The 27,696-nt window shown below is 44.6% G+C and overlaps 1 protein-coding gene across 1 annotated transcript in view; it reads left to right on the top strand.

Moving 5' to 3' along the window:
- Nucleotides 1-784: 784 nt before the first annotated feature.
- Nucleotides 785-27,696, top strand: part of LOC126283978 (glucose dehydrogenase [FAD, quinone]-like) — a 124,390-nt gene continuing 97,478 nt past the window's right edge. The window contains exon 1 of the mRNA XM_049982439.1: nucleotides 785-865. The gene's annotated coding sequence lies outside the window, so the exon portion shown is untranslated. The remainder of the gene's footprint in view (nucleotides 866-27,696) is intronic.

Genomic DNA, 27,696 nt, shown 5'->3' with positions numbered 1-27,696 from the left:
AGGCCTTTGCACTGAATGGAGATTATGTCGGAAAACGGGGTTTTGCAGCCGAAAGAGTGGGGAATGATGTGGTATATTTGAATCCTGAATAAAGCCAATCTGCTTCCAGAAAAAAAAATGTGTTGCATTAGTTGTTGGACACCCATCCTATGGCAGATACAAGTATGCGGTTTGTTACAAATGCTAGCTTAACTCTACTTTTTTTTGTAGATACAATTCCACATGCGTTCTGTTTGTTGCTCATAGAACGCCTAGGCGATATTGAATTTCCTTGCACGTATTTGTTAACATCTCCCTCCGTCACCGCCTCTACAATATCTCGTATTCGTGCCGTAAGATTCCGCACATGGGCAACTGGTGAAGTGAACACTTTATCCTTAACGTAAACCCACAAAGAAAGTCGAGAGCGTTATGTCTGGTGAACGTTGCGGACATGACATTGCATCGTCTCTACCGATCCGCAAAGATTTCATCCAAGAACTGGCGAACAAATAACCCTCAGCGAGCAGTTTTAGGACACCATCCAAGGTTGAAATTCTTTTGACTGAGGTACAAAGTAGAAGTGTACACGTAAAAACTTGAGTTATGCCACCGTTTGCAACAAATTGGACAGCTGTATCTACTTCCTAAATTTTCCTGATCGAGGCAACAATTTACGCTCACGCCGTATTTCCCTGACTCCCCCCTCTCTACCTAAGCAGGTGACTGGTGACACGGGCGCCCTCGCTGGTAGGGGGCGGCCAGAGGCCCCGCGGCAGGAGCCAGCGGCGCGTTCAGTCTGCCGTGGACACCGCCAGCGCCAGCGCCACCGCCGCCGCCTCTGCAGCTCCAGCGGCCGTCCGGACCGCAGAAGACACAGACACAGGTAATGGAGGCGGCGCCAGACTGCGGTCGTGTTCACACCTGCGACCATCCGCCGTGATGGCCTCGGTTCCATCCACGGGCACTCCGATACTTAGGTCCCAACAAGAGCCGTCATCTCCTGCTACCTAATCAACTTACTTGCAGCTGGTACGAGAGCAGTAGTGGTGGGTAAACATTCGGTGTTTTTCTTTCCCCCTTCCGACAATCTTCGTAGGAGGGACGGTCATCACTTAAGTGTTACTGGTATTATGTTTTCTGCACCTCGCTCTATATTTAATTGTCCAGTGATACAGTGTTACGGATATAAGATTACTAAGGCAGATAAGACTTGTGACTGAAGTTCTGATTTTAAGATAAAATGTTTTAATTTCCATCTGTTGTTACCAGGGAATTGCATTTTAGACCTCGGTTATACTACGATCAGAATCGTTTACTTCGCTCTATCATCTGATTTCCGCGATGCGCAATCTTCGAGTGCTTACTCATAACATGCCAGCCATTTCAATATATAATTACTGTCGAGCGAGAAAAAAGTTCCATACTCGCCAACGATTCAAAAGCATTCTTGCCTTTTTTTATTGTTTTATTTTTTGTCTTATTGTATTTGTTTGACCTCTGACTGTCCTGCTATTTAGCAGATTACATTATTATTTGTTGCTGTAGTGGCTCTCGGTCCGAAACTGCTAGTCTACCCTGTGCAAGCTCCTTCATTTCCTAATAACCGTTGCAAACTACGTCCTGAATCTGCTTACCCTATTCATTTCTTCGTTTCCCTCTACAATTTTCACTCCCTACACTTTCCTCCAGTAATAAATTAGTTATTTCTTGATGTCTCAGAATCTGTCGTAGCAACTGATCCCTTCTTTCAGGTTGTGCCACAAATTCCTTATCTCCCCAGTTCTGCTGCGTACAAGTTCATTAGTCACTTGATCTACCCATCTAATCTTCGGCAGTCTTTTGTAACACCACATTTGTAAATCTTCTATTCTCTTCTTGCCTAATGCCTTCATCATCCACGTTTGTCTTCCATACGTGGCTACACTCCACACATATATCTTCAGAAAAGACTTCCTAACACTTAAATCTATATACGATGCTAACAAATTTCTCTTCTTCAGAAACTGTTTTCTTGCCATAGGGATTCTATGCTTCGTACCCTCTCTACTTTTGCGATCGTAATTTATTTTGATTCACAAATACCAAAATTCACCTACTACTTTAAGTGTTTCGTTTCCTAATCTAATTCCCTCAGCATCACCTGATTCAGTTCGACTACACTCCTTTATATATATTTTGCTTGTGTTGATGTTAATCTTATATCCTTCTTTGAAGACACTGTCAATTCTGTTCAACTGCTCTTCCAAGTCCTTTGCTGTCTCTGTCACAATTATAATGCCATCGACAAACCTCAAAGTTTTTATTTCTTATCCCTGAACTTTAATTCCTATTCTAAACTCTTCTTCGATTTTATTTAGTGCTTGCTCAATATACAAATTGAATAACACCGCGGATAGGCTACAATCCTGTCTCACTCCCTTTTGAAGCGACTTTCATAACTGTCGTATAGTTTTTGTACAGATTGTAAATTGCCTTTCACTCCCCGTTTTTTACCGCTACTACCTTGAGAATTGTTATTTAATATACGACAATTACACATAATTTATTGTGTTAACAGCGGATTTACGATAAGTCTTACTATTTGTTAATTACATATTATCACTACAAATAACGGAAACATACAAACTTTCTTTTTCTTGTGAAGTGCTTGTTAATAATCAGCAATCACGTTTCACTGGAGTAAGATTTACGGTGTTCGTCATTGGAATAAAATAACTCAACAGTCAAGAGACTGAACACTGTACACAGATAACCAATTATAAACTGACAACATACTGTTTCTTCTTCTGGTAACATACCTTGGTGTGCACCTGTGGAATAAATCAAGTCTTACAGCTGCTGTGGCTCGCTGCCTCCCTATCTTGCATTTTGAGATGAAGATCCGCCTCTAAGACGTGTCATGTAATGTGGACATAGGTTTCTGGCTGCCGGGAAACGTTAGTCGCACATATGGGGAGAGGAATTCCACAGTTTGACACTGCCCTACGAAGTTCTGCGTGCCGACTGGCGAAGTGCTACACGTCGAGCAGCAGATGATTCAGATCTGCCACTTCTGAGGGTGAGCCCGACAGTAAGGAGAGGTTAAAACTTTGATCCTCTAGAGATGCACTGGGTAACGTCATTGACCATGTTCCATTCTTATGACTGATGTTCTATGTCGTCGTGAAAGTTTTAACTTTTAACAGCCCGCTCTTTTGTGAAAGATTTGTCGGATCGGTGCAAAGTTTTGTCCTTTGGTCATCTGAGAGGTTTCCCAAAATGGCACCGATCACCAAATGGCCCTTTAGTCACAGTGGTCAACATGTCTGTATAAGGTAGACTTACAAAGAAAAGTATTCCTTCCGTGATGACAGTCTTTGTTAATTAGCCAACAATTTATTTTACATCGAAGATGTAATGGCTCGTTTTCAAGTTCCAAGACTGATGTTCTAATTTTCGAGGGCGCTCCACGGATCTGTTATCATCAGTATATCATTTATATTATAGCATACGCACGTAAACATGTCTGTTTAGAAGCCAACGATTTACAGAATACATATGTAAACACGTATCCCATTACGGCAGCAGTGTTCTGTAAATCGTTGACAATTACGGGCCGTTGCTCTCATTCGAGGCTATTACGGCAGCAGTTAATTATGTAAACAAGAGGCTTACATATTATGAGAGAGCACTCTAAGAATGTGTGTCGCCGAAATCAGCTGATCGTGCGAAATAAATGACTTTGATCGTAATACAGCCTAGATGGGAAACGGAACAGTCGTTTAATAAATTTGTGGCACCCAATATGAAAAAAATCTGTCATTTTTGTTCGGTACCAATGCAACAATCTGTTTTTCGACAGGTAGTAGGCACATCAGCTACAATGAAATGGGACATATTTGTCAAAAATGGACAATTCGTGATTTGCAACTATATTTTATGTTAAGAATTTTTTTATTAATTTCTCACTCCTAGGTCACAAAAACCATATTATAATCGGTTTCTACGTTTTAGCTAGTGATCGTCAGATGATTCCCGCTAAAGGTGTGATCCGTAGGTGGCGAACTATTCTCCGCTGAACATTCGCGTATCTCGTATGTCTCCAGCGGGCCCATTGAACCCGACCGCAGGATCATCTGTTGTTCACTAAGAGTTCGAAACAGGTTATAAAACTATTTGTGTGACCTTAGGGTGAGAAATTAGCAAAAAAAAAAAAAAATTACGAGGCATTGACTTCCTCCTCTAAGGCTAGTCTTCGAAGTATATATCATACTGTTTATTAAACGGCAGCCATCACAAGCTAGTCGACAGCAGTCCAAATGTGTCCTAATCCTAATTAAAATACATCCTTCACATGAAGAACAATGTTCATTCACTTTCCAGCCTGTTGACACTGCTCTTATGATTATTTTTTTAAAAGTTGTTTCTTATATATACCTTCTTATTTGTACATGTTAATTTTCTGAATGGTCCTGCTTCTATTTTGTAACTAATGGGGTATAAATCCCTTTGTATTTTTAACGTCCGTTTGAAAAAAGAAACTTCTTTACGCATTTACTTTTGGATGCTCTCATTGCCTGGTATTGTTAGTGAAAGCGCGAGCAAATATGTTTGTGATATGGCATTTTAGAATGACAGCTCACGGTCTCATTACCACGAGCTCGTACTACTCGTTAGGTATTGTAGCTTATTCGCTGTCATTTTCTTGTTTACGTGACTGTTATGATTGTTTGGTTTAGAACATCATTTTCTTCTCTTACACATGGATCTGGAAGTGCTTGCAAGAGACAGAAGAAACAAGCCGCAGAGTGTGACAAACTTGTCAGTGTTAAAAATTAACAATTTTCAACCATACTTAACAGCGATATTTTGCTAGATTAGCGCTGGAGGATGGATGGGGTCTCGAGCACAGACGCTCCACACACTGAAGCGTGCGGCACGCCTCGCCTCCCAGTACCGCCTCTCTATCCCGACTCAAAAGAGTTTGTGCTCGTTATGAGCAAGTGTCTTAGGAATAATTTAGATTTGTAATCGATTCAGCTGGCAACTAAGGCTTAATGAGCGTAAAAACGTTGTGATCTTTGGCTAAAGAATTAATGAGCCACTTGTGGAGTCAGTCGATTCCTACTAATATCAGGGCTTAACAATGTTTCGTGATATGAAATGGGAAGATTTCAGAGGGAACAGTGAACAGCAGAGCGAATGACAGGCTTCAGTTCATCGGAAAGCTTCTGGAAAATAGCAGTTAGCCAGTGAAAGAGATTAGTTACTAAATACACTTACCAAAAATATTTGAATGACGAGTAACAGGCGGCAGCAAGGAGGGCATGACAAGTGTCGGAGGCTTGTTTGCCTATAGAGATGACTACAACAGCCTGTGAACAGCTACGTTGGATCGAAGAATATGAAACGCATTTGGAAATTAGCTCAGAACCTATAAGAAAGTTAACAAGTCAGTTTGCTGAAATACTGCGATCCCCCTGGATACCAGAAATAATATTTGGCGATACGTTTCCTCTGGACGTCTGTGAAAGGAAATTATAGAAAGACACGTAAATAGGCGGCAGGAATACTTGCAACGGTGCTCGTAGAAATGGAAATGAAGTCCCGTGCTTCATGACAGAGCGTAGGGGCGCGGTGCGGGAGACCCGCGCCGCCGCTTTGGGCGAAGTCCTGGTGGAGGCGGGCTGCCGCGGCCTTCCTCCGACCGTAGTGGCGATCAGTGATGATGACGACGAAGGCGACGCAACAGCACCCAGTCGTCTCGGGGCAGGCGAAAATCCCCGATCCCGCCGGGAATGGAAACCGGGACCCCGTGCTCGGGAGGCGAGAACGCTCCCGCGCGACCACGAGCTGCGGACTGCTTGACTTTTTTTTTTATCTGAAAATCTTATTTCTTTAATGCTCGATCGTAATGAAAATTATTTTAGCCTTCACCCGTTGTTCTTTCTCCTGGTTTCTGGGAAATATTTCGCTTCTATGTTGTCCACCACAATAAACACTTTTTTTTCTACGATAGACCATCGTATAGCAATTCAGTGTGTCTCTTAGTGTTTGTTGTTATTGTGGTCTTCAGTCCTGAAACTGGTTTGATGCAGCTCTCCATGCTACTCTATCCTGTGTAAGCTTCTTCATCTCCCAATACGTACTGCAGCCTACATCCTTCTGAATCTGCTTAGTGTATTCATCTCTTGGTCTCCCTCTACGATTTTTACCCTCCACCCTGCCCTCCAGTACTAAATTGGTGATCCCTTGATGCCTCAGAACATGTCCTACCAACCGATCCCTTCTTCTAGTCAAGCTGTGCCACAAACTCCAATCCTATTCAATACTTCCTCATTAGTTACGCGATCTGGTACATCTAATCTTCAGCATTCTTCTGTAGCACCACATTTCGAAAGCTTCTATTCTCTTCTTGTCCAAACTATTTATCGACCATGTTTCACTTCCATACATGGCTACACTCCATACAAATACTTTCAGAAACGTCTTCCTGACATTTAAATCTATACTCGATGTTAACAAATTTCTCTTCTTCAGAAACGCTTTCCTTGCCATTGCCAGTCTACATTTTATATCCTCTCTACTTCGACCATCATCAGTTACTTTGCTCCCCAAATAGCAAAACTCATTTACTACTTTAAGTGTCTCATTTCCTAATCTAATTCCCTCAGCATCGCCCGACTTAATTCGACTACATTCCATTATTCTCGTTTTGCTTTTGTTGATGTTCATCTTATATCCTACCTTCAAGACACTGTCCATTCCGTTCAACTGCCCTTCCAAGTCCTTTGCTGTCTCTGACAGAATTACAATGTCATCGGCGGACCTTAAAGTTTTTATTTCTTCTCCGTGGATTGTAATACCTACTCCGAATTTTTCTTTTGTTTCCTTTACTGCTTGCTCAATATACAGATTAAATAACATCGGGGAGATGCTACAACCCTGTCTCACTCCCTTCCCAACCACTGCTTCCCTTTCATGTCCCTTGACTCTTATAACTGCCATCTGGTTTCTGTACAAATTGTAAATAGCCTTAATGTTTACCTCTGACAATATCAGAGTTCGCCAGCTATCTGTATGAAATGAGGATGGAGCAATTGGAATAAAGGCTGATATGAGCTCTTGATCTATGTGCTGAAAAATACTGTTTTTATTATAAATAGTTCTCCTTCGTGCTTCATTTATGATACCCGTAATGACAGAAAAATGCTAAAACGTAACAAGCAACAACTGAATAATACGATTCACAAAGCAGTGCGGATCATCGTGAAATTACGGACTGAACAACGATAACCCACAAAAAGCTTTCATAACTAGAAATGAGATACAGATCTACTGATTGTTAAAAATATTCCTCACATTCACTCCAATAAACTGTTTAGTGAAATGAGAAACTAGGTTCCCACAAACAAAGCAATTCTTTAACAAATGAGTGACAGTATTTATTAAGGACACTGATTTTCAGTAAACAACTAAAATAAAATGTGAATATTCGCTTATGTTACAACTAGTTATTGCAGTGTATGGACAGGATTGCACATTTTATTTATTTGCGGTCGGTATTGTAACCTACCTCTCCTTCAAATTTCTTGTTCAATTCTGTGCTGCTAAGTATTTCGTGCTGTTAAGGTGCCTGTGTCACGAAAGACTGCCTAAAATGTAAACAAACAGAATTTTTATGTTGCTACTCGCAATGGACTGCTTATTTTCTGAATGCGCCCATAAAGGAAACGTTATCTATGATATGATAGTCTGAATTCGTGCCTAGCAATTTTCAACTAGTCAAAGTTGATTGATTAAGCAATCTCATTTCAGTTAGGATTATAATAAGCTTACGTTAACTTTCGCCATTCTCTACAGCAGTGTAATACTACTTGCGGCTAAATGTACGCGTTGGGTTGGGTCGCAGGCGTACAGAACACAAGTAAGGTCACAGCACCATTAAAACCTGTAAGATATGATGAAAGTTCCGCGATCCTTAAAAAAAAATACATATGCACCTGCACTACATATAAAGTCGCTACAAGCTGTTATTCAGCTACCTATGTTCTTCGTGTGGCATTCTTGGGGTTTTCTTAATGCTACTTACGGTCTCAATCACAATCGCAAACCTCTAATCACTGACGAACTTCTCCCTCTTCTCTTTGTTTCCTATCCACCCATCCATCAGTCTTTCCATCCACCGATCCCGTCTCCAAACGCACTCCGTCCCGCCTCTCAGCATGTCCACTGCGACAGCGATGTTACTCATGCCAATCAAAAAGCGGCTCACAGCCTGCTCTTATTTACGAGAGGAGCATGCAGCTGTCATTGTTTGGAAGAGGTTCTCGATACCTGATTCAAGTAAGAGCCCATTTCATATTCAAAGTAGTCTTTCAACAGCTAGCACTAGACTTTGAAACATTCTCATTGAAGTCAAGGAAAGAGAAAGAGGAGAGGCCTCGTAGTACAGTTCCAGACCACAAATTGATTGCGCATCATTGTTGTTTATTTGAAGCGAAGTTGATATACAGATTTTCATTCTAGAGTTATAGCTGTTGCGGCACTGGAAATTATCACCGTTGTTGAAAAAGATCTCATCCATGCCTTATGCTAACTGTAGGAAATTAGCCACTGTGCTACTGCACTGGTTAATCTGTCGATAGAACTTAAGTCTGACTTCAGAATTACTTGGACCCAATGCTTGCATGCATCTATGTTATTAAACGGTTGAAACGGTTATCCGATCCCATTTTCGGTTGCCTGTCCAGCGGTTTCCAGGAGCAACAAAAATTTGATTTTCAGTGTTCAAAAATTATTGAACGAATTTAAAAATTTTAAACTAGCCATTAAGAGGTACAATCTTACATTGAAGAACTAACACCGCAAGTCAAGCATTAAAATTAGAAAATGTGTGTATGTAATTGACGGCGCCAAAATCAGCCACGTAACGCACCGTCGTTTGTGGAAAGTGCAGCACCGAGAAGGAACTGCCCGAATAGCGCCATACTTGGTGGAAGTGGCGACGGGCGTGCAAGCAATACGTGATACGTCCTGCAGCGAGATGGGGTACACGTGGGCCGAACAGAGCCCTCTCGTCACAGGGTCGGTGTTGCGCCTAGCGTAGTCGGTGCAGAGCTGTCACACAGCGTGGAAACAATGCAGTGTGCCTCGACGACGTCACAGGGAGCCATATCGGCGTGTGAGCGAGTTCCGACGGGGCAGAATGATCTGTCTCCGGGAAACAGCGTTGTCGTACCGCGACTCGCACGGGGCATGCTGCTGCGACAGTGATGCGTGTGTGGAAGCAGTGGATAGAAGAAGGTCGTACGCAGCGACGAGCGGGAACTAGACAACGGAAGATGATCGCAACACGGCATGACCGTCATCTTGTCCGCATGGCCATTACGGACCGTAAGGCCTCATCGATAGTGTTGGCTCGTCGATGGAGAAATGCAACCGCTGTGAACTTGTCTGCGTCTGCAGTTCGTCGCCGCCTATTGCAGGTTGGACGGGTTGCACGCATGCCATTACGTCGGCTATCGTTGTCCAGAAACCACAAGCTCCTCCAACTGCAATGTTCACGTGAACACCGTCACTGGGGTGCCGAGTGGCAGCATATAATCTTTTCGGATGAGTCCCGCTTCAACGTGTCCTACAGTGATGGCCGCATACGTGTCCGGCGGTACCGTGGTGAGCGCAACCCAGAGGGCTGCATGTGACGGTTTGGGGCGCCATTGGTTACAACAACCGATCTCGCCTCGTACGCATTGAGGGCACTTTGAACAGCAACAGGTACACCTAACGGAGGTTGTGGAGCCTGGAGTACTCCCCCTGCTTCAGGTATCTCCACAGGCCACATTTCAACAGGACAATTCCCGGCCATATATTGCGAGGAACGTACAGGCCTTCCTCGAAGAGCGATGGGTACCATTGCTTCCCTGGCCTGCACGTTCGCCAGACATGCGCCCATCGAACATGTCTGGGATGTGGTTGGTCGGTGCCTGGTGCGTTACGGTGCTCCAGTGACTGGTGTCACGGGTTTTTGGCTCGGATACAAACTGCGTGAAGGGAAATCCCTAAGAAACGTATCCAGGACCTTACTGATTCAACGCCGCGGCGTATAGCAGCTCTCATTGCAACGCATGGCGGCCGCACGACGTACTGAACAGTGGGGCTCAAAGGACACGTGTACAGATTTGAAAACTTAATCATTTGTTACTCCTCATGTACCTAACCTGTGGTATTAATTGAATTGAATTGAATTCATGCGTTTCCTTCTTGGTGTTGCAATTTACACAAACGGTAGTGTATTTATTCAGTACTCGAGAGTGAGTGAACTTAGTTACTTCCAACGAAATTTACACACAGTTTCAAACTTTCTTGAAACTTTTCCTCGCACAACCTCCCTCCCCCCCCCCCCCCACCCGCACACACACGCAAAATAGTAAAACAGAAAAAAATTACCGCTTGTTACATTTTCACTGTTCATGCAGTAAAACTACAGAATCGTGTACGTTCCTGTCTTATTTGCAAACGTAGAAAACATCGCTCCACTAATAAAACAACACAGTCAGGGTTTCCCGTGAGGGTTGCGAGGGAAGGTTACTTGTTGTTTGTAGCAGGGGTGCATTTGTAGGTTCGTCTGTTCTCTGCCTATATCTTAAGTTTCCATATCCAGAGATAAATTTAATCTAGTTAATAAGACGCCTGTTGCAAAACATTTTTCTGTACATTCTATCGGCTGCATAACACATTAAATTGCACATTTTCAAGTTCCTGCGACGAGTGGTAGTTCTACAAGCAGTCATGAGCCTCACGCAAAACTGTGTTTTTTTTTTTTCGAAGTAGCTACGAGTCAGTTGCAGTATTCATTTCCGACTTATTGGTTCCTCTATGTGGTCTACCTTATGTCTTCGATGTCCAAGAGTTGCTAAATGCTGAACACTGTCTTCAATAGCTTCATCGAACTTGACCGTCTACCCACTTATTGTGTCCGTGCCGGAAAATTTCGTTGTTAACAAGACTATAATGGGATACTGCATTTGCCATTACAGTCGCCCGCATCTCGCGGTCTTGCGGTAGCGTTCTCGCTTCCCACGCCCGGGTTCCCGGGTTCGATTCCCGGCGGGGTCAGGGACTTTCTCTGCCTCGTGATGGCTGGGTGTTGTGTGATGTCCTTAGGTTAGTTAGGTTTAAGAAGTTCTAAGTTCTAGGGGACTGATGACCACAGATGTTAAGTCCCATAGTGCTCAGAGCCATTTGAACTATTTTTTAGCCATTACAGTCAACACTTATTCCACCATGATATGGTAATACGGGTTCGCTGTCACAAATACGAGAGTGGAAAGATTTGCTGCTTTGAGATAAGAATTTGACAATAAGCTTCGTTCCACATACGATAATTACGTATAATTATAAGCATGAATTGTGACAGTACCGTGGAGCTTAGGCTTTTTAGAAAGATTTAGTATTACCGCTACAAGATTTCTGGCATATTTCGTGATGCTGCGAATTACACTGTTTATACTGATATCAAGCTCACTGAACTCCTCCACAGGTTATAGTAGTCCTTCATGTAAGAAAATACGATCTCCTTGCGCTCGTCTGCAAAATACCCAGTTCCACATAGCTAACAGTCGCAGAACGTGAACTGGTTCATTACTTCCTTGGACACATGCCTGAATTGAAGGCGCAAAAAAAAAAGGGGGGGAGGGATTCACTCGAACTAGGAATGTGGAACTGATCATTCGGCCGTTCAATGCTGCAACGCTAACCGCAAATAGAGAAGATCTTATATCCAAGATCGCTTCGCGGTCTAGTGGAAGAAAAGCTACTGACCACGAATCTTCGGTACGCCAGTAGAGAAGGGCGTTTTCCAACAACAAGGCTAAAGCGACAAAAAGACGCCCATTTGAACCAGCAGAGCACTCCAGTGCCACACTCACTGCGTTCTTTTCGTCCTGTTGAGACAAGTGTACAGTTACGAAGAGAGGGACGTTTAGTAAGTGCTCTGTGCCACGTATCTTACAGAGGCGTGTGAAATAAATGTGTTAGCTGCAGTTGCAAAGAGAACGAGAAGCACGTTACAGGAACTGAGATCGCCAACGTTGTACACCAAACGGATGGTACACTCCGTGTAACGACCATTTGTTCCAGTCACTGAAATCGCTTTCCAAGTGGTGTATGTGTTGCGTAAACATAAAAGAAATAAGAAAACTGTAAAATTAATGTAGGATCAGTAAGTTATTTCATAGGCTTTGACATAGATGCTACTACGCAAGCTCTAAAATAAGGTTCACACAATTCATTAGGTGTTTCTTCATTCTATTGAGAAGAGGAAGTTCTTCTGTGCCAATAACAACGTTGCATCTGCGGAACTAATAGAACTAGCATGAACGATGTAAAAATGAATCTAAACACAGAGCGAATGGAGAAGGGACACTGTGAGACGGTCGCTGTTTATTAGTGCATGATTAGCAGGTCTAAGTAAGTTATTTAACTTGAAAGAAGAAGATTAGGGCTTAGCTGTGCGTCACATATAGTGTATAACGGACTATTTCTGGGGAAAAGGCTGAGTCATTAATCGTCATATTACAAACCCAGACGTCTGTTTATAAATAACTTTTATATAGCAGTCACGATTTTCTTTTATTTATTCTTTACACGGCGCATTTCGAGTAATGATTCCTATTTTCATTGAGTTTTTCTCTGTGTACTATGCCAGTTTTTCGTAATGTTTTTTTATGTGTGAGGTTGTGCTTTGTTCTGTTGACTTTACTGCGATGTATAAAAACGCGCAATTTTTTGTTGGTTATGGAGCTTTATATGTAGTTCATGACGAAATCTGGAAGAACTTTTACCTACAGTTTCCTTATGATCCATTTGTGCTGAGTCTCAGACATGTTAAATGTCTCACACTATTTTCTGTTCACAGTGTACATCGAGAATAATGTAGATAAACAAACAGTTACAAAGATGTTTTCATATGTGGTCGACAGAGGTTATGTTATAAGTGTTCTTGTATACAGGGTATTCATGTTAACAATCATACTTTGCTCACAATGGTGATCATTCCTACGTGTTGCTATTTTTAAAGTATACTGTCGCAGCATCCGAAGAAATTCACTGACTCATTTTCAAGTTTTTCGCTTAATAATTTATTTCACGTTTCCTGTAATGTTAATATATCTCCAGTTCTTCTAACAAATACGTTTTATTCCATTTATTTAGTCACTGTTTGTTTATGTACTTAATTCTTGATGTATTCTGTGCACAGAAAATTGTGTGATGTTCAACGTGTCTGAGACTTTGCACAGATTGACCATAAAAACACAGTAAGCACAAGGTCTTCCAAATTTCGCCATAAACTACATATAAAGATCGATAATCAACTAAAAATTTGCGGTTTTTTATAATATTGTGCAGTAAAGTCAACCAAACCAAAGTAGAATCTTACACATCAAAAACATCAAGCAAAAATGACATAGTGTACAGAAAAAAAACGGACTTGAAGACTGGAAAGTCGGGACTGCTGGCAGAAAAGTTATTCATAAATGAACGATACGGAGTGCTTTATCTTCATGAAAAAATTAAGTTGGACTGTGTTTCGGATTAGACGTTCAGCAGTAAAATGGAGGAAGTAGGTTGATTGTTTAACATACTGTTGATAAGATCATTACAACAGAGCAAATTCTCTGAATGGGGAAGGAACTGGGTCGCGTCCTCCGCAAAAACGCCCATATTTGCTTTAAGCGGCTTAGGAATACAGTAGTTCCTCCAAGAAGCACCTGTGTGGTCGATTCGCAGTCTGAAGAAGGTAAGTAAAGCGCGCTCACACCAGCCCTGGAGAGGTTCATTTCGTGATACGTTAACACGGTCCATACCTACATATCTTAGGAAAACTTCTGGCTTTCGTGTGGAATCCACGGGCTTCGAACCAGGTAAGTTTGTCGAAAAGCGCGACATTCTGAAGATGGTCGGTTTCACCATCTTCTGGTGCGACATTTCACCCAGTGACACTCGTGCAATAGTCGCGCCCCCTCGACGAGTTCACACGACTGGAAAACCGAGAGCTTTAGTCTAGTTGATTTCGCCGACAAAGGTAAGGACATCACACTTCACTCTTTGCCAGATGTGAACCTAGAGTACTGAGACAGCAACATTTTAATGCATGTAGTAATGTAATGGCCCGGAGGCCTCAATGTTCGTCAACGGCGTTCAATGAACCTAGAAACAGTAGATAACACGGGTGACAAAATCTTTCTGCTCGACTGTACGTGAGATTTCAAAGGGCGCTGAGCTGAAGCGGACTCAGGGTAGGCCAACGGACTTATCAGCCCGGTTAATCTGCTGAGATCGCGTTCGTCCGACTTGAGCGGAGGCACCAGAGGCAGCCAAAGCCCCGTGTAGGCGACCTGGGGTTCCGCGGATGACTGCTCGCCTGCCGGATGGAGAGCGGGGCGTGCCGCTTTTTGCACCTTCCGGCCGCTGCCGAAAGCGTTCCAGAGGCGCGTCCAGCGGACCGTGGGCGGCGGGCGGCGAAAAACCACCCGGGGGAAACCACGGCGGAGGCCGCCGCACGCAGGCCGCTGGCGACTGCAAGTCAACCGGGAGGGGCGTACGGAGGGTTACACAGCGCCGTAGAGGATCATCATAGAATTTTCAGCCTCCAAATGTTTGGCGACCACGTTACGTACTGGACGTATGTAACGGTTTAGAATGAGGGACTTTGCTAGACAGCCTATGTAGCAGACATCCTTACCTGATAGAAAACTGCCCTTCAGAGTATTTCAGCAAGGACAGACAATATCGGCTAACATTTTCTAAAAGTTTGCCTAGTGATCACAGTATGTCTTGCCTGTTCTTCTGGTCATTGAAAGTATTCTTCCTAACACTAGGAAGCTAGACCCATTCAACATGATGGTCTCTAAAATGGAGGACACACCACCAAAGCGTCGCTCCCTCTTCACGAAGTTTATGTGACTGCATGACTTCCTAGCTCTCCTAACGTTTGACAGGAGCTGCGTAGGCTACTCTTCCCATTCCTCATAAATAGCTAAGCACTGTGCCTGCAAGACTCTTTCGTGGTGACTGACGTACTGCATTTGATATCGACAAATAATCCCAATCATGCTCCACAGGATTCACATTTGGGCACCACGACAGACCGCCGACGTGGTTGATGTCCTCCTCTGTGAGAAAATCATTCACCGGAGTAGTCAAATATGGATTCGCATTATAAACCATGAAGCGAAATTCTGGTCGAACTACACCCTTGAAAGTTACACCTGTGGCTGCGTTTTCTCTGCATTTTATCACTGGCCGTTCAAAGTACTCCTGCGAACACCCGGTGTAATGGTTCTTCACTTAAAGAACACACCGTATCGTACACATGTCTCCCCACAAAGTTCCAGTAATTGTTTGATTATCTGGGTCTCCGGGAGAGAGTCCAAGAGTCGTGTTGGCAATTGATTCCGTTTCCGACAAAGAGATATGCAGAATTTCTGGAAGAGTTCTTGATGGCAGCTGACAGACTGTACTTTATCTCCACATTGTATCCGAGACAAACCGTATTAGGATTCAAATTCAGAGCCCTTACTAGACAGTGCATGCGGCAGATATCTCCACTTCTGAGACAGCCAAATGAGAGTGGCCCTCATTACTCGTGATTAGTCTGAACAAAGTGAAACTCTGAGAAGATGCGCTTCAGGGTAGCATTATCACAACCCTAAGCCTTCCACTGACACCAACGTAGATGTGACATATTGCATACTGCCCCAATACGATGGTCACTCACTGCAAGATCCCACCATCGCTATTATAATGGTGCCTTTCCCCCGTGTCCATATGATTACTTTGATCTCTATGACGTGATCCAAACTCTCGTGGTATATGAGCTCTTAGTAAATGAGCTCATTCCCGAAAAAAAAAATGTGCAGCTGGTTTGGTTGAGTCTTTGCTGGCAGCTATCAGGCAACAGTTGCTACCCACAATGCCTCCCAAGCACAATCTGTGGGGTTCAGCTTAGAGCCGTCGCTAAACAGACAATGTGGGCGACACTGCACCTGTGAAAAAGCATTCCAGTATGGATGGGGATTATAACCCATAATAATACTTCTTGAACAACATCACCTGTGAAAAGTTACACTAGTGACTGCAGGACATCATATTTCTACCTCTGACCGTTAACAGCATTCCTTAGGACGCCAAGAGAAGAGCAGAACTCTGTTCATCCAAAATGGTTGTTCACCCGCACCTGCACCTATCAGCACTATGTTGGTCTCTTTCCATGATATTCCTGTGCCTGTATGACTATCTCCACGACAATAATTATCCAAACACTGTTTATTTTTTATTGGTCTATTCATGGCCCAATCTCGATATTGGTGACTCAACAATAAACATACTCGTATCTGTTTTGCTATGAGCAGGTACGCCCTAGACAGAGGTAGCTGTTGATTGCAGACTCACAAAATCAAGCCGAAAGACTGAAAGGAGAGAAGGGAATTTAGGGCTTCACGGCTTATCGATGTTATAATCATTGGATCACAAGCTCGATACTGGACGAGGATAATGGAGGTAACCGACTGTGAATTTATTTAAAGAAACCATTCGCATCAAGTGCAACACAGAAAGAGAAGCGAATTTCCAGATACTGTGGAGCCTGTTCCTCCAAAATACTCAGAAAAAGCAAAAGAGCATTCGTATGCCATTCTATTATGGAAAACCATTAAGGGTAGCTCACTCACCTAAACAGACAAAGTTTATTTATCAGCTCACATTTCAATGTTTTTCTGCTGTCCCTCTTGATTGCCTGGTCAGAGTACGTGGCTATGGTTGTGGCCACAGTGTGTCCTTCCAAATCTTCCACGTGTGACCATTCTGTTCTATAAAGCAGCATTGCCGAGGTGGTTGCTTAGAACTCTAAGAAACCAGACCGTGGTGTCGTCAGCTCAGGACAGCAGTGTGTTCCAGCAACAAGACGCTCAGAAGTCACATGGCTGGTGTAGTATGTCAGTATTAGCCATGGTAGCGCCGTCCTCTCCTGGACTCTTCTCAGTAAAGATGTCGATCAGTGACCTTCGTCACTCGTCTTTCAGTTTCCGGCTCTATATATGCAGTTGCTTCTTTGTGTGTTAGGATCAATGTTGGAGTAGAATACGCTTGAGTTACAAGATGCTGCCCTAGGATATCTCCGCCCCCTCCCCTTTCGTTCCCCGTGGTCCATTCTGACAACTAGTGATTGTAGCCATAAAGCTTTGTTGGCAAAACTATGCCACACACGCAAATGTCTTGGAAAACTACGCCACATATGCAAATGTCTTGTGGCTCACGCTACTGCCCAAGACTTTCGCAATCAGTTAGCTTATTTATATAAGCAGCTTCCTGGTCGTTCCACAAGAGGCTGAATAGACTGAATTTCTGGTCGGCGCACCGAACAGTCATTGGGAACTGAAACTGGGAATTTCGCATCAATAGGCAGTGCAACTAACCGCTGGACTCATTACATTTCCTGTATCTCTTGATTATTCTACTGTTCTCTGTTCTCTTCAAAAACCTATTTTCAGCTGTCAGTTAATCTTCTTGCTTCATATTAAAAAAGAAACAGTTGAAAGCCACTGAGAATGTTTCTTAATGACCTGTGAAATAGAGCAGAGAGATGATCCACAAAAAACAATAACAGGAGGTGTGAAATATATGGAGTGCTAATGTGCGATGAACTTTCGCAGGCACATGATACAGGACCTTGCTGGTAGACCAGTTATACTCGATTTCTTGCGAAAGGCTTCTTGTCAAAGATATTATCTACAAGACTGACTGCAAAGACCTTTACTTTCAACAAGAAAATCCACTACCACTTCTTTCGTGTGAGAAACGCTGTACAAACAATATGCAGATATGAAAGTACGAGGCCGGTGTCAGAGGTGACCTAGTCCTATTAAACTCGTAAGGGAGCTAGTCAAGCATGATAAATTACAGGTTCTTGGGTTATTTGTTGTTTCCAATGAACATTAATGATTTTCACTTATAACTGTCACAAAATGTAAATTTTGTTCTTTTTGTAGAGAAGAAATTGCAGAAATAAGAAAAGTAATGGTTTATAATCTCCTTGCAGAAAAAAACTGCTAAAAAAAGAATATGGACATTAACATAGTTTTAAAATAAATGGAAGTTGAGAATGCTCTATTTATATCCAGTTCAGCACCTCTGACAAAACGTCAATATTCAAAACTTCAATATATTTCAAATCACTTGGTATGTGGGGCAGCCACAGTTGTGATGGCATTTGAGTTGATGGAAACTGGAACACCTGCCTCAGAATGACTTATTAATCAGGACCAGTTTCGCGAAATTACAGTCACACCATCAGGTAACAAACTGTTGATCTTTCAATGCATAATCCATGTAAAACTACATAAGGGAAATAATGGAAGTCCCCTATCTTTCAACACTGAACTGATGTCACAAAGTACGCAACCGCCATGAAGAAAGTAAGCTATGAAAGAAGTGTGACTACGTGACACCACTGTAGCTGACCCCTGCCTGAGGAGACGTCCCTGTTGTGTGCCGGCTGCGTCTTCCTCCCATTATTTTATTCATGACGGTCGCGTGCTTTGTGAAGCCTGTTTCGTGCTGAAAGATACGGAACTTACATTACTTCCCCTTATGGAGTGTTGAGGATATCATGTGCTGAAAGTCAACTGTTTGTTACGTGAAGATATGTGATTACGATGTCAAGAAACTAGTCGTAACTAATACATCAATGTGACGCAGCTCTTGCGGTTTTCGTCATTTCATATTCAATATGTTCATATAAAAGAAGCAGATACCGTCCTGCTTTTGCAGCTAGCAGCTGAACTGGAAATTGTACAGACTACGTGTAATGAAGAGGCTTATGAGAAAAATCTACTTACGGAGTCAATAGTTCCAGAATACATAACCCATTTATAAGAATTAAAATAACTGGTGTTAGTTAACATCTTGCAAACGACTTCGGTATTTTCACAAATCTGTTTGGACTATTAAATCAGAACGGGATCAGTTATATGAGTACATGTGGGTCCACCAACCTGTGATTGCACATTCAATACTCTCTGGATAATACAGTTGCGTTTCAGATTTGATTTAAGAACGTTTTGTTGCTAAGTACGCACACTCCACTAGTGAACAGCTTGCCAGCGATGGTTACTACTGTAGTATTTGGTGATCTTATACCTTATAGGGGCACATTCTTCGTTAATACAATATTTCTTAACTAAATAATGATTAGTCATAATGAAAATTAGTTGCAATAAGCTGTCTTTAATTTAAGTAAAATAGCTAGAAAATACAATCTGAACGTCTCCATCCAAAAGATAAAATCTGCCCATGCGAGTTAAGATTGAAAATGACAAGCAGATCATACAGCAAGTTAATACATTTAAATATTTAGGGTGCAGTATTAGAAACAGGACAAAAAAATGAAATACGAAATGAACTAGACTTATTTAACTATTTCTGTGGAACTCTGAGCAGAACATTGGGAAATGAAGTCCACAGAGTAGTTCTATAAGGTTATGGCTGTACCAGCACTGCTCTATGGATGCGAAAACTGGACTCTTAAGAAGAGAGATGAAAGGAGAATAGAAGCATGTGAAATGAATTTTCTGAGAGATGTGGCTGGATATGCTTTGTTAGACAAAAAGAGAAATGACATCATCGGAGATGAAGTGAATATGCAAAACATGACTGACATAACAAAATAGTATCAATTAAGATGGAAAGAACATATAAACAGTATGTCAGAAGCAAGCATCACTGAAGCCATAAAACAATATAAACCAAGGTGCAAAAGATCTCTAGGAAGACCTATGAAGCGGTGGCTTGATGAATGTTCAAGAAGACGGAGCGGACTAAAAGGTTCAATCGTTGATGTAGATCTCGTAACTAAGCGATTCTATGGCCATGCTCTTAAATAAAACTTGCATTTTGGACTTATTTCCACGCCCCATAGCAATGGGGTGTGTAAGATCACGTATGGATCAAATTCAGTAGTTCTGCAAGGTTCGCAGAAGAGCTCCTGTGAAGTTTTCAAGGTAGGAGACGAGATACTGGCAGAAGTAAAGCTGTGAGGACGGGGCGTGAGTCAGGCTTGGTTAGCTCAGTTGGTAGAGCACTTGCCCGCGAAAGGTAAAAGTCCCGAGTTCGAATCTCGGTCCGGCACACAGTTTTAATATGCCAGGAAGTTTCTTATCAGCGCACCGAGCGAGGTGGCGCAGTGGTTAACACACTGGACTCGCATTCGGGAGGACGACGGTTCAATCCCGTCGCCGGCCATCCTGATTTAGGTTTTTCGTGATTTCCCTAAATCGTTACAGGCAAATGCCGGGATGGTTCCTTTGAAAGGGCACAGCCGATTTCCTTCCCAATCCTTCCCTAACGCGAGCGTGGCTCCGTCTCTAATGACCTCGTTGTCGACGGGACGTTAAACACTAACCACCACCACCAACTGATATACATTAGAATGAAAGCTGTGTATGGTAGTGGTTGTATCGACAACACTAAAAGACTGCCTTCGGCGGTGCTACGGCACGGACGTCTGTTTACGTCCCTGCCGGAGTAGTTGGCGCTCGCGCAGTTGTTTACCTCTTCGGCGTACTCGCGCGTTTAGAGGACTCGATACAGAATGGCACATGCATACCGAAAGTCGACTCTCAAGATTAGTTTTTCGAATGTATATACGAGACCGAAAGCCTACGAAATAGAAAGGTTCCTACGAGACGAAGTTAAACTTGACTACAACGAACTTATCGGAATCCACCTCTCCATAGTGAGCAATGTCGTTTACGTCAAGCTGATTAACGATGCAGTATGTGACAGAATCATCCGAGATACTAAACATGGACTCAAATTTCGTCACTCTGATGGGCATGTTGGAGAAGTAACTATTGATCATGCAGGACTGGGCTTACGAAACATACGCATTTTCGAACTTCCCTTCGAGGTTCCGTCTGACTTGGTCATTGACGCCTTACGCCCGTTTGGAAGAGTGCTCAGCCACGTTCAGGAAAAATGGTCCAACTTCACGACTTACCCCGTTCTCAGTGGTGCGTCAAATCAGAATAGAACTGAAACAACATGTACCCTCGTACTTGTTCATCGGCGGATGCAGAGCTATAGTCATCTACGATGGACAACCCAAAACATGCTCAGGATGCGGCAGAGAGGGCCACGTGCATTCCGAATGTATGCAGCGGAGGATAGTGCAAGTTCCAAATGGCGAACCCGTACCTACGTCCACGTTGACGCCGCTGCCACTAACGTATGCGGACGCATTTCGAACAGATCCCATCCCGAAGAATGACCAGGTACAGAATCCTGACAATTTACGGCAACAGACTGCAGCAGAGACCGCCTCCAGTGACGAAACGACGCACACTTCTGCCGCTCCGGCGTCGACGACGCCCTTAACCGAGCGGAAAGGATCGGTAGGAGATATGGAAATTGATCCTGCGGTTGTGCCGACAGCTGCTTTCGTCCCTGAGCACCGGGAGTCAATTCCGCACTCGGATACGGAGGCGCACACGCGCAAACAACGGTCGCCGGAGCGCCACAAGAAACGACGGCTAGCGCCGTCGGATACCTGCTTACTGCAGTCCATGTCAGACGAACTTGGGTGTAACGTCGATACAGTGCATCCGGATGCGCAACGGGAGGTTCTACCCCCCACACAGCAGTACGACGCGAATCACGCTAGACAGGGGTTGAATACAGACACACCGGACGGATAGCCGACGGAAGGAGACCCTCCACCCACCGCAGCAACGCCATCGCCTTCGGTCAGCCCGGCCGGAGAGACGCGACGGGAGCTGGACCTCCAGCACAGTAACTGGGCCGACGAATCCGATGCTGACCCACACACTGACGACGCACCCGCAATGGCGAGTGCTGCGTCCACCGGATGTTAACCGCGCAGAAGATGCAGATTGACGCACAGACAGCAGGTCACCGGGAAGCAGCACACAAATTAACATAAGCGTTCATGTGCGCTTGACGCACTGAGGAACAGCGGCAGGCATATCGAACAGCCTCTATTAATATTAATACGATCAGAGCGCCTGTAAAATTGCAGTTATTACGAGATATGTTGCATGCGTCAGACGTCGACATCGTTCTGCTGCAGGAAGTATGTGTTGAGAGCTACCCCGACCTCTATGAGTACGATACGTACATTACACCTACTACCGACGGCGGCAGCGGAACAGCGATACTTCTACGTAGCGGCATAGTAGCCGAGGACGTGGTGTACCTGCCATCAGCGCGAGGACTGGCTCTCACAGTGCTGGGAGTACGGGTCGTTAACATTTACGCACCGTCGGGGTCCGACAGACGGCGCGACCGATCCCGATTGTACGCAGAGGGGATTGCAACACTATTCTTAGGTCGGTATGAACATGTCTTATTTGGAGGCGATTTCAACTGCGTGCTCGCACCAAACGATCAACACCCACGTTACACTTCATGCCTGGAGCTGCGACAACTCATACAGGACATGAATCTCATTGATACATGGGAGAAGATACATGGCGACAGACGCGGATACACCTACGTGACGAGTCACTCTGCAAGTCGGCTCGATCGCATTTACGTAACACGTCGTCTCGAACCTGCGATCCTCGATGTGGAATTGTGGCCTGTCGCCTTTTCAGATCACATAGCATATATTTGCACGGTCTCCCTGAGTCGTCAACAAGTTTGGAGGAGTCGCAGTGTTTGGAAACTGAATACAGCACACCTCAGGGAACCTGAGTGCAGACGCATAGTCGAAGATGCTTGGCACGTGTGTGAACGACGCCTCCCGACATATCCGACGACGTTGCAGTGGTGGCTGGAATGCGTTAAGCCTGCATTGCGCCGAGCGTTAATTGCATACCGAAGAGAGCAGATGATGTGGAGGCGACACACGACGGAATTTTATTTCACGATGCTCCGCGAACTTTCTGTACAAGCACCTTCACAGGAGCGACGAGCCGGTATAAAACGAGCACAGGCCCAAATAATTTCCATAACGCGCCGCCGTCTGGAGGGAGTTGCAATCCGTGCAAGGGCCTTTGAACGAGTCCGTGGAGAACCACCGTCGATGTATCACGTTATCAGAGAAAAACAACGTAGCCGCAGAACCTTAATACAGACGGTCATACTGCCAGATGGTCGCCGCATGACAACGCAAAAAGATATTGCCAACGCTTTCGTGGAACACTACGGTCATCTCTATGAAGAAGCGGAACACGATCAGCCAGCCTTTCAGGAGGTCCGACGAACGCTCTCCGCGTGTCTCGACGAGCCGCCCAACCTGGAGTTAACAGGTGAAATCACAGTTGACGACGTAATGGAAGCGATTGATAAGGGAGCGTCGCACAAATCGCCGGGGCCCGACGGGTTTCCGTTAGAGTTCTATCGTACATTTAAAGATCTCATGATTCCACGATGGACTGCCATGTACTGCGAATTGATGTCTCCCAACGTGCCTCTTCCACCCTCCTTCGTGGAAGGAATGATCATCCCCATCCACAAACCATCTGGCGGCACAGGGATACAGGCCTACCGGCCACTGACCCTTCTTAATTGCGACTACAAGATCTACGCCAGGATACTTGGAGCACGTTTTAAACGCGTAATACGCCAAGTGATTTCACTCGACCAAACCCAGCTAGGAGGAGACAGCAATATACAAAACGGCACTCAGTGACTACCGCGATGTTATCGCACTGGCATCAACATGTCGTCTCCGGGGTGTATTGGTATCGATAGACTTCGATCGCGCATTTGACAGGCTGAGTCATGCTTATCTCATGGACGTTATGACAAAAATGAAGTTTCCGGAAAGTTTTGTCATCGTCGTTATGAGACTACTCCACGGAGCCGCATCCAAAGTGCTCATCAACGGACGCTTGGTGGGGCCCATCACCATCTCACGATCGGTCAGACAAGGGTGCCCGCTGTCAACGATATTGTATGCCATCGCTGTCGAGTCCCTGCTCTGCGGGCTCCGGAATCGACTCCAAGGAATGACGATAAGGCACAGCAAGTTTATATGCCGAACATACGCAGATGACCTAGTGTTTTTAGCACGGTCAGGAGACGAGGCGAGAGCCTCCTTGCATTGGATTAATTTGTATTGTATGCCTACGGGAAGTCGCCTGAACATGGCAATGTCGGGAGCGATGAACATCGGGAGAGGACTCCCGACAGGAAGTGTAGCACCATTACAGCCGATCAACAAGATGAAATGCCTAGGAATTATCTTCACTGCAGACGTTCGATGCACGGCGGCACTGTTACAGACATCTTCTGCAAACAATTCGTGCGAGTGTCCGAAGTCACAGGTTAAGGGCACTGGATATGATACAACGGGTCACCTTTGCCAACACTTACCTAGCCTCTCGCATCCCCCACCTGGCACAAGTTCTTCCTATGCCGGTGGTGCTGGCCCGCTGAATCCTGGCGGCACTAGGATATTTTGTGAGCACGGGTCTGCTTTTTAAGGTAGGATACGAAACCCTCACCCTTCCTCGTAGTCGTGGAGGTCTTGGACTAGTCCACGTACGCGACCGAGCAGTGGCTATTTATGTAACCACAATGATAAAGATGTGGACACGACACCAGACAAGTCTGACGGGCACCTTGATAGACGAACTCGCTCCACCTTCTCGTTCGGCTCCGGTAGCGGTGGCTCACATCTCGCCATCGCTTGCCCATATGCGAACCTTTTCTGTGGAAGACAGTTATGTACATATGGAACTACCGACTACCAGGACGGCAACGGCACGTGATATATATCACATCTCGACTCGACGACGGCCGAATAATGCCGTAGAGCGCCGCCAACCAACAGTTACGTGGTCAGTGGTATGGCGTACAGTGCACCATCCACACCTTGATACGGGAACGCGCGCTGTGGTATCAGTTGGTAAATGGGAAATACGTGACTCGTTCCAGGCTGCATACAATTCTTATGGCGGACGAGCCACTGTGTCCGCAGTGCAGTGTTATAGACACAGAGGAGCATCGCCTGATATGCGGTCCTCAGGCGGACGTATGGTGTTTGGTCAAAAAAATGATCGCCTTCCTCCTTCGGGTGGGGCCGCAAACAGTAGAACCACGCACACTACTTCTCCCAGATAGGACATATTATCCCCGAACAAAGACAAACGCACTGACTTGGATTCGAGGTTTGACTGTGCGTTATCTTTTCCGAAACGGCAGTAAGAATGTGCTTGACTTCTGGGCCTTATTACAGGAACATCACTCACAGCTTATGAGACATCCGAGATATCGAACATATTACGCAAATTTTTTAGGGAGTGCCTTGCTTGATCCCCCACCCAGTTGGGGTGTCCCGGGTAGGAGAATGTAATTATTGTCTATAAGTATTAGAACAAGAAAGGACCAGGACAGTGGAGAGGATCCACAAACACACGTGAAGACGTACCCGACACCAACGCGAGGTGTGACGGGATTAGCGAGGTACGCGCCTGAAAGAGGAACGTAGACCGTTGTTGTTTTGTCCTGACAGAAGCAGGATTTTTTTTCACTCTTATGTAAAAAAAAGTGGAAAGTCCACTTATTTACGTTTCCCAGAAAAATTTTATTTTATGAAGTCATCGTCTTCTATATTTAAAAAATGCTAGAAACAATTTATGTTTGTTATTGAAAAAAAAAGTGGATAGTGTGTCTGCCATAAAAAAAAGTGAAAAAAAAATAAAGGCGGTAGAGCACTTGCCCGTGAAAGGCAAAGGTCCCGATTTCAATTTAAAAAAAAAAAAGTCTCGGGTTCCATTCCTCCTCTCGCACTTTTTTCTCTTCTGTTTCATTTTCTTTTGTTATTCCACCAATTATTCAGAAAGTTTCCCAAACCTACATTATCTTTAACAAATTAGTTACATTATTGAATAAAAATTATTTTCGTTTTGTTCAACAACACAATTCATGGCGGTTTTTTTTTTTTTAAAGTGGATACACCGGTAACAAAAAAAAAGTTGGTAGAGCACTTGCCCGCGAAAGGTAAAAGTCCCGAGTTCGAGTCTCGGTCCGGCACACAGTTTTAATATGCCAGGAAGTTTCGTATCAGCGCACACTCCGCTGCAGAGTGAAAGTCTCATTCTGCAAATTCAGTAAGTTTATTGTAAAAAAGAAGACGGCATCAGTTGTGTGGGTTTACTTTAATTGTATATAAATAAAATGGACACTGCCTACATTAAACACGGCGTTATAAAACACTGGTATGGAACCACGCAACTGGTGCCTGTGTCAGTTAATTTAGTACGGAATGTCAAGTGAGGATTTGTGAAAACTGAACAAACGATTTAAAGTTAATTCGATAATACATTACAAAATAAATTTTACGCAAAATATCGATTGCACATCCTTTTCTCCTAATTCTAGAATTTGTGAAAGGTATTAAGACATAAGTTTCCGTGTTGTAGAGAATTAGACTGGGGCAATGTCTGGGGTAGTTGGCACTTGGGGTGAGTAGAGGAGTTGGGTAGATCGAAGCCAGATGATCGATGCTCTGACACCCAGTGTGAGGGTGAGCAGGGGTGAGGTGAGTCTGTGCGAGTTAGATAGACTGCGGGACGTCGGGGAAACAGTTTCGTCAACGCAAACACTTATTATTCAGAGTGCAACAGCGTCGGGCCGTCGCTCTAAGCGGCCAGCACTCACAGGTCGGAAGCAGCGCACGGGGACGCCGTGGGCAGCGCGCGGCTGACGTCACAGGCGGCAGGTCGTTGCCCCAGTGGCAGCCACGGGGCGCAGCGAGGCGCGCCAGATGGCGCCGGCCCGCGGAGCGGAGTCTGGCCAGAGGCGCGGCAGCGGGCAGCCGCGAGCCCGCTCGCTCTTGCGATGGCGGAAGAGCGGCTGCACGCCTCCGAACCCCTACCTCCGGGAGGTCCTTTGGCCTAGAGGCTCCAAGTTCGCGACATCAGACTCGGCACGAACAGCGAGTAACTGCGGCCAAGTCCGTGTGGGACTCGCAGTCCCACACAAGCCTGTAGACTCTGAGATGAGCAGACGGCATGCCAGCTAGGTTGCTGCTCATAGCTGGATGTCGGCAGACAAGGCACGTCTGAGGGTGAGGACCTGATCTGGTGGGTGGGTGTGAGTGTCTGTTGGCGAGTACCGTTCCAACAGCAGCAGCTCCACCCCAGGCGAAGGAACAGGCCACAGCACCACCGAGAGGCGATGCCTTCGTCTGATCTGTTCCTCTTATTTAGCCAGCTCCTGAAGGAGCCTAGCCAGAGGACTACTATTGCCCAACTTCACTCTTAGATTTTGTCAGCCTTCTGAATGAGCGTTCTTGTTTCATAGTGCATGGTCGCCAAAATACGGCACCTGTTTTCCAGTGACGTCGTTCTGCTACACTTTCATCCGACAGTTCAATGCCTCAGACTAGGGAAGACCATTTAATTTGTAGCTGGTGAGAGGCCGGAATTAAAATGTTTTGTACAAACGACGTTAACTTACAAGGAAGAACGTGTAATCCAAAATATGTATGTTTCATGAAGTGGCATCTCACCAAAGATTTCTCACAAGATACTTGAGACTAGCATTTTCCCTTTTTACAGGATAGCAATCACGCCTCGTCATTTAGGTAGATGCTAGATACCATATATGTACTAGCAATAAGTATGGAATAAAGTGGGTAGATAAGAAAAAATTGCATTCTTTAGACTACGAGATCATTAGAGGTGCGTGCCAAGCTCTCTCTGG

This window comes from Schistocerca gregaria, chromosome 8 (genome assembly GCF_023897955.1).
Source record: "Schistocerca gregaria isolate iqSchGreg1 chromosome 8, iqSchGreg1.2, whole genome shotgun sequence".
NCBI classification, from domain to species: Eukaryota; Metazoa; Arthropoda; class Insecta; order Orthoptera; family Acrididae; genus Schistocerca; species Schistocerca gregaria.
Note: the sequence above shows the minus strand (reverse complement) of the source record. Positions and strands in the feature narration are given on the sequence as shown.